Source organism: Crocodylus porosus, unplaced genomic scaffold (genome assembly GCF_001723895.1).
Source record: "Crocodylus porosus isolate Cpor-Errol unplaced genomic scaffold, CroPor_comp1, whole genome shotgun sequence".
Lineage (NCBI taxonomy): Eukaryota > Metazoa > Chordata > Crocodylia > Crocodylidae > Crocodylus > Crocodylus porosus.
Window position 1 is genome coordinate 93,395,349 of NW_017728943.1, and position 8,106 is coordinate 93,403,454.

Consider the following 8,106-nt stretch of genomic DNA (forward strand, 5'->3'; position numbering starts at 1 on the left):
ATCTTACTGGATTTCTTGGCCAGAACTCCAGCCTCTAGGGTAGGAAAACAATTTCATGAGAAGAGGAGACATTTTAAAGCTTAATATTTTCATAAGATCATGAAAACTGATGGACTGTCAAATCTCCTGCTAAGCAATTGTGTAGGGCAAACAAAAACAAACTTCTTAATGGAGATGGTCTTCTAATGAAGTTGAAGCATTCTATACTACTGGATATTTTTTTAACATTTTTTAAGATGCGAAGTATAATACAGAGGAAGGGTGTTGATTTCTTGACAAGTTATGGCTGTTAGAAAATGAATCAGTCAACCTGGTCTCACAATGCTAGTGCAATCTGAACATACATACCTTTGTTGAGATGTGTGCTCAGGGGGAATTACATCAATTAAATATATTTGGGAAAACAGGATATATATGCTTTGGTTAGATAGCATTTGGAATCACTTACTTTAAACACCCGAGTCTTTTTCAAGAGTTTTCTCAAGCAAGAACATCTTGCCTCACTTAAATCTTTTTAGGCATCTATATATCCATAGAGAAAATGAAAGGATCGCTTCAAGGAACACACAAAAGCAACTTTTTACATACAAACTAGTTTGTTTTTGATAATCTCCTATAATATCCCTAGAAGATTAATTTAGTTTATAGAATCTAAAAGTCTCATTAAGGGAAAAATGGAATTTCTTCCTCCCAGTTCAGCCAAAAAGAAAAACATTGACTCATTCATATCCTGCAATTTTGTAATTTTTATACAAACCAAGAATTTTAAAATTTAAAGGATCATTTAAATACGAGGTGCATAAAAGGGGAATTGTATTTGAAATGCCGAATTATTTTGTCTGGTAAAAATTACGATAATTGACCTGCTACACTTCAATTCCTTTGTAGCAGGTTAAAAGGATCTCAGGATTCTCTTAAACTACATTAATTCTTTAATTTAAAAAATTAGCACACTAGCTTTATTAAGAACACGCTATTTCTACATATTTGAAGTAAAAAAGTTTTTCACTTTACTGTTTAAACTGACAACATCAGCCCTATAATTCTCTCCAACTTCCATTGCTAAAAGCTTGAATTCCTTCCCCATACATTTGGCTTTCTTCCCTTTTGGTAACTAGTTCTGAACCAAACATACTGAAAAACCATGGATCCATGTAGGTCACAGTAGCCTTTAATATCCCTACCTGGAACAAATGAGGGAAGGAGGGAGCTTTTTATAAACCTTTAATTTAAAATTAAAAAAAGAAAAATAAACAAATACACAAACGTATGAAAAACCTCCACCTTAAAGTCCAAAGGAGAATTTCAGAAAACTATGAGACGTATATATATATACACGCATACATACATACATGTATTTTTATATAAACTGTGTTTAGTGGGTCTACCAGGATTGCAGAGACAGAGTAGCCTTACCAACTACCTTGTCTCTGAAATACATTTTTCAATGTAAAAGTGAAAGCAGATTTGTAGCTTCCACTCACCTCTGACAATTCAACACTGCTCATCCTGCAATTAGAGCTTTAGTTTTTGTAACATAAAAAAGCCTGGCAGATTCTTCATTTTCCAAATTTAATATGTTTTTAAAAGCTATCCTAAGAGCCCTGCAGCTCAGCATAAAGGCAGGAAACATGGCATTTTAGCAAAAGTTTCATACTGCCCAGTTACTGTTATTAAATGATGCTAAAATGAGAAACTTCAGAAAACAGTATTCAACCGACTGTCATACTTCACTTGCCAGGTGAAGTAGACAATCATGTTCTTTAGTATTCTAGCTTTACTGCTGGAGGTATTGAAGGGAAAGACGACCCCCCCTCCCCATTCCCACACACACACAAAACCCCTCCCCCCAATAAAAAAAACATACCCAAAACCTTTAGGGAATTTGCTGTCAGAAACAGAACCATCCCAATTCCAAGTCTTTCAAGTCTTTTTTTAAATACTGTTTGATTAAATCTCCCCTATTCCAATGATCATGTAATGTTGCACAGGTTTGGACTGGAAAGGAGTCCTGAAGGGTATAAATTTCCCTAGACTTTGATTATTCCAGTGGGAAAAGGTTAGCAAATACGTACATGTGCTAATGGTGAAAAATGTATAAGCAAAAAGGGAAAGCTGATTTATATTAGTTTAGATTTAGTTTACAGTAAGGTAGGTTAAGCAGACTGCCCTGAAAAGTTGTAGAATCTATTTTATTGGAGGACTTCAGAGGAGAGTGAACAAATATATGATACGGACTGTTTAGTAATATCGTTCCTGTACTCATGCAGGGTGTTGAACCAGATGATATCTGAGGTCCTTTCTAATTCTATGATTTATTGCTTAATTCACTTATTCAGCAAAATACTGATTAATTAATCTTTATTCCTTGGGTCTAATTTTTCAGGAAAAAATATGCTTATAATTTGCAATACAAATTTTCTTTTGTGCATTTTGACTTTGAATCATGTTTCTTGAAGGGGCTCCTGAAAGGAAGCATTTGATCAGGCAAACATTTTTCCTCCTGTGCAGATAGATGTTTGGTAGAGGACTCCTACCTTTGTTAGTAGGCAAATTAATCGCCAGAAGAAGGAAAATTTTTAACAAAGTTTTCATATTGGAACATAAAGTAGTCATTTAGATATGTTAGTCCCTGGTCACTGAATGCCTTGAAAATAAAGACTGAAGAGCTTTGTTCTCTGTAGAAGAAGGGAGACAGATCTGCTGTACCTCAGTGTAGTCTGTGTTGCTGAAGAGATCAACTGGTACAGAACGCTTCAGCATAAGGAATATGGGCTTCCTATTGCACTAGGCTGAAAGGAGATGAAGGTGTCAGTAACTAGGGTCATGATATCATCTACAAGGGTAGATGGTTTCCCGCAGCCAATTTGAAATAGGATAAAGTGTTGCTTGGTAAGTTGGTATCTTAGCATCATAGAAAAATCCAAATTGATTAAATGCAGATGCGATCCTTCAAGGAAACTACACCATGTTTGGATGTCTTCAAAACGACTTCTGCTCTATTTTGCTCAGGTATACCTTCCACCAGCTCTTCAAGCCTCTGGGATACAGAAGTGCTAAACACATTTAGGGAAAGATAAACAACTTCACTTCTGGGTATGCTGAATTTTCATTTTAAGTAGGGGAAGATTTAATGGCACAGGAGAAGCATCAGAAAATCCCAGAAGGAAAAGAACCCCACAAATTAAGAAAGAGGGCAAAATAAGCTTTCCTGTGATCTTGGGAAGAGCTCAGAGACTGCAATATACCATTTAAGGAATTTGTCTAACTGCTATAATTAAGAATCTCAAAAGGGGTAAATCCTAGATTCTTCAGAAGATAAATGAGTGGGCCTATCACCACTTTAAAAACCAATGCATCAACGCTCCAGCCAAACACCATTAAGCTTTCCCTGATACAGTATTAATTTTCAAAATAGCACAAGAAGTGTTTTTTTTAATAACTTGAATGCATTGGTGAGCCAAGGAAAGTTTGCTTATTTTTGCCAGGAATTCCTCTTTACAAGCAACTTAAGCCTTTGAGGCTGCTCATCTGAAATAGTTGGGTAGTGACACACTCGCAAAGAGGTTCTTAAAGAGGGTGGAAACAACAAATATTTTTAAACACAGTAGCTTTCCCACCTTTCATGTATAATCCGATATGGCCTGGGAAACACTGCTGTAGCAACAGCCCCATCACCCTTTCAGATGGGAAGCGTATGACCAGTATAGAAAAACACGTTTTGATTTGATACACAGAATCTTAGCCCGTCACTTTTTTACTGGCTGCTTAGATGCTTTGTTAGTGATCACAGGGGCTACCGCACCAGGGCTAGGAGTATTTAAGTCTTTCAGTGGATGATACAACAGTACCAGCAATTGGCTTCCACCTGCCAGCACTATATGGATGTGCAGTAGTCCTGACTCATGGAACAGCAGGCAGCTTAAAGGTGGATGACATCCAGAACAGTTAGGTGACTTGGGATGGGGGAGTACTGGTCAATTTTTTTCCTCACTTGGACTGTAATAAGAAAAGAAGGAGATGACTTAGTGACATGGTTATGCATTATTCAAATTTCTCATAGCTAACCTAAGTTTTTACTTTAGGAAACTCCAGATGTTTAAACTTTTTGGCTAAGCCTTTTCTACTCTGGCCAGCTGTAACACCTCATCTGTCCAAAGACAGAAGATATTGAAGTTTGACCCACTATGGATGCTTACACCATGGAAAATTTGACAGTAAAGATGACCTCCCACAGGCTGAGCTATAGACAAGTAGTCCCCTTTGCCAGATATTAGTTTGGTAGGCCAGCATCCTCAGAAAGGGCTTGATGTGTAAGACCATTCAATAACTTATTTTTACCATATGGTCTTCCTCTCCACAGATTAGAATTAAATTTCAGGAATATACTAATGCATCTTAATGTTGATATGTCAAAATAGTAAAGGGATTTGTAATCATTAAGCTCCAGCATTAGGTTTAAGAAAAAAATTGGTTGTGAGCCCGAAGGCCAATTTTTCCTTATGCTGTCAAATTTGAGGAATTCAGTATTGTGTTTGGCTCCAGTAGGTGACAGCTCAGGTAAAAGAATGGTTTTCCAAGGGTTGTAAACTATAGAACCAAAAGGGTTCCTTTGAAGCTGCTACAGTTTCAAACTCATCATTAGCAGGATCACAGAAGATAGTATTACAATCTGAGGACTATTTCACAAGACTAAACACTGGAAGATGCTTGGAACTGGATACCTACATGACATTAAATTTTCTTTTAGCAGGTATTAGTGGCAAAGAATACCTCCATGAAAGGAAGGGATTGGTCTTTTCTAATAGCCCTGAAGTGGAAACCCAAGTAGACAAAAATTCAAGGATTGCCATCTGTCTCTGCTTCCATCATCAAACCTGAGAGTGAAGATAGGTTAATGGTAGATTCCAAGAAGCTGCTGAAGTGGGAAAGCCATCTTAAAAGGAAAGAGAGAGGGCTCCATGCATCTTGAATCATCAGTTAAGAGGTAAAAGTAATAAAACCAGCCATTCAGGAAAAATGAATTTTATAATTTTGTGAGAACTCAAAAAAAATGGCATGAAAGTCTAAAAAGAACTTCATTTTTAAAGGGAAGGGTGAATACACAAGATAAACCATCAGATTTTCTACTTAATATACTGTGAGTGGATCTACATGAGACATTTACTGTGGAGTTGCCTAATGAGCTCAGCTGTAAAGACTCAATGTCTATGAGTGACCACCTTTTAAAATGGAAAGATAAAACATGCTCGCTTCTTCCCCCACCCCAGTCCTCCAACAGCATGGCAGGAGCAGAGCCAAGTTAACAAATGGAGCAAGAGTGGATGCAGGCTGCCCACTGTGGGCTTGGGGCTCCCCACTCTGATGGCTTTTCCCTGCTGAGCCGTGCTGGCCACATGACCCTTGCCTACCCAGCAGCAGGGGGGGCGGGGAGGGCCCCACTATGAACCCATGTCCCCAATGCTACTAGGTGTGTGTGGGGGGGGGGAGGGGAGGGTGACTCACCTTGGCAGTGCAACCAGTGCAGGGCCCCCAGGCAGAAGGCATCATGATAGAGAGCCCCAAGCCCACAGCAGGCAGCCCACCTCTGACCTCACCCTTACCCCATGCACAAATTGAGGGGGAATGTGTCCTTCCTACTTCCTCTCCTGGGGGATGTGTACAGTGGTGGTGAGCTGCCCTTCCCATTCCCTCTGGTTCCATCCCATTCCACACCCTAGGCCCTGGCTCTATGTACCACTCTGGCTGGTCAGTTCTCCCAGATCCAGCCCTTGCCCCACTCACTCCCTTATCATGGGGCCTCAATCTGCACCCCTCATGCACCCATTATGCCCTCTTCCCCCACAGACTTACCTGCAGGGAGCTGATTTCCATGCTGCCTGGCTGTATTCCTGGCCATGTGCAAGCATGCAGGCATGCAAATGCATCTGTGCCCCACTCCTGGCAGCCCAAGCAGGCCCTTGCAGGCTGGAATGCTGCTGGTTTGCAAGGGGAAACCCACCATTTCCCAATCCCTGCATGATACTGCAAATCCAGGACAAATGCTGTCCTGCAGTCATGTAGCCCAGGACTGGGACGTGATGTCCCCATTCCAGGACTGTCGCACCCAATTAGGGATAGGTGGTCACTTTAGCACAGGAGCAGGCAATGATTTCGGACAGAGAGCTGCTTACTGAGTTTTGGCAAACCATCAAGGGCCACATGAAAGGTAGCCAGGGGCAGATGAACATTTATTTTCTAAATTTTAGGGGCCCTGCAGGCAAAATAGAATGGCTTGGTGGGGTGCATTTTGCCCACCCCAGCCAAGCATCTACACTATGGCTCTATTAGGCCTCAGTAAACTAATAAATGCTTCCATAGCATACTACTTGTAAACACAAGTACTATCCAGTGATGTTGTTATTTAAAGGTGCCACAAGACATGTATAGATGCTGATGGCATTGGCTGGGGTATACGGGTGCTTCAGTATGGGGGCTGGGAGGCTGAACCCTGGGGCCCTCTGCCAACCAGGGCTGCTCTGACCTAGCTCAATGTGCTGGAGTCCTGGGTACATGTGTAAATGCAGGACTTAGGGGCAATAAGCACTGGCATGAGCTGCACCAGAGTTTATTTAGTCAAATTAATTGCACATGTAAATGTGTCCCGCAGCATACAAAATTAGTCCTATCAGTACTTTTGGACTTTGAATGAGCACACCTCATATGAAGGGGAAAGGGGGAACCAAAACCAAAAATCAGGAAATAAATATACCCAGTTAACAATAGTTTAGAATAAATTATACTATTTTAAAAGCAAATTATTACGTGTTACAAATCTCATCATCAATAATTTTAAGCCCACTATTAATACTACTTTTGTATTTGCAGTCTTGAACAATGAAACAGATGTTAGATGGATTCATTTTTTTCTGTAGTTTAATTCTACCAATTGCACTTTTAAGGTTTTGCTCAGTAGCAATGTACACGGTGCTGTTATGACACGGGATAGGTGCGAAGTTAATGTCCTTTTGGATTGCTATTTTTTTCCTCATTAAATTAACAGAGTATTTTGTATTGGACTAATTTTTTGGCAAAAAGCTTATCCTTACAAAAGCAGGACCAACTGGAAATCATTAATATCTCCATCAATGTATATAGATACCTCTGTCCAAGACCAATAAAAGTAAAGGGCAGAATCACACCCCAAGCTTTTGGGACAAATCTGACTCCAGGGTATCTCTAATGTGAATGAGCAACACTAGCGAAGCCTTAGAGATTGATCTTTTATTAGGCAAAATATCTTTTAAAATGTTTTACCCTTCTCTCCTTATGAAGGCATAAACCTAAAGGACAGATGTTAGAAAAAATAGCAACATTTAACAGCAGCCATACCTATAATCAAACATATAATAATATATTAATATGCCAAAATTTAGAAAAAGGCCCAGTGAATACACACCTAGTTCTTTTATTCTAACTCATCTATCCATCAGGGAAAAAATTGGGTAATTTATATCATTCCTCTTTGAAAATTTATAAGCTTTCATTTTCAATGGAATTTTAGTTTTAGAGACCAATTTTGGAAAAAAACCCACTGGATATTCAGTATATACATATAGCAATTATGCATATATTTTCTAGTTGAGACTGTACAAATTGTATTTAAAGTTCAATTATTTCAAATTCTCCATATACATGAATAAAGCTATCAAATGTACACAAGAACATATTTTGGATCTACTAGCTGGGGCATAGTTATATGATACACTCCTATCCCCGAATCTCCTATAGTGGGAATAACAGTGTTAGTCTCATCTCCCCAGAATCTTTCCATTTGCTATGAAAACCAAAAAGGAAGAGTAGAGCATAGCTGTGGGCAACAGAGTTTATTCTTCTTATCTAGGTCTGTCCCAACAGTACTGTTGTTGAGAAAGTTAACATGGCAAAACTTTTTGAGAAAGCTTTGTCAAATAATTACCCTACGTAAAAGAACAGGAAAAGTCATTTTATTCCAACCTTCTTCCTCTCCCCATTTCCCACCCCACCCCCGCCAGGATCAACCTTAGGGAAATGGTGCCCTGGGCGAGTTTGTATTTTGGCATCCCCCCCACTCTCCACCTAAAAATT

The 8,106-nt window shown here is 39.4% G+C and overlaps 1 protein-coding gene across 1 annotated transcript in view; it reads right to left on the reverse strand.

Moving 5' to 3' along the window:
* Window positions 1-8,106, reverse strand: part of FMN2 (formin 2) — a 251,351-nt gene that overhangs the window by 164,125 nt on the left and 79,120 nt on the right.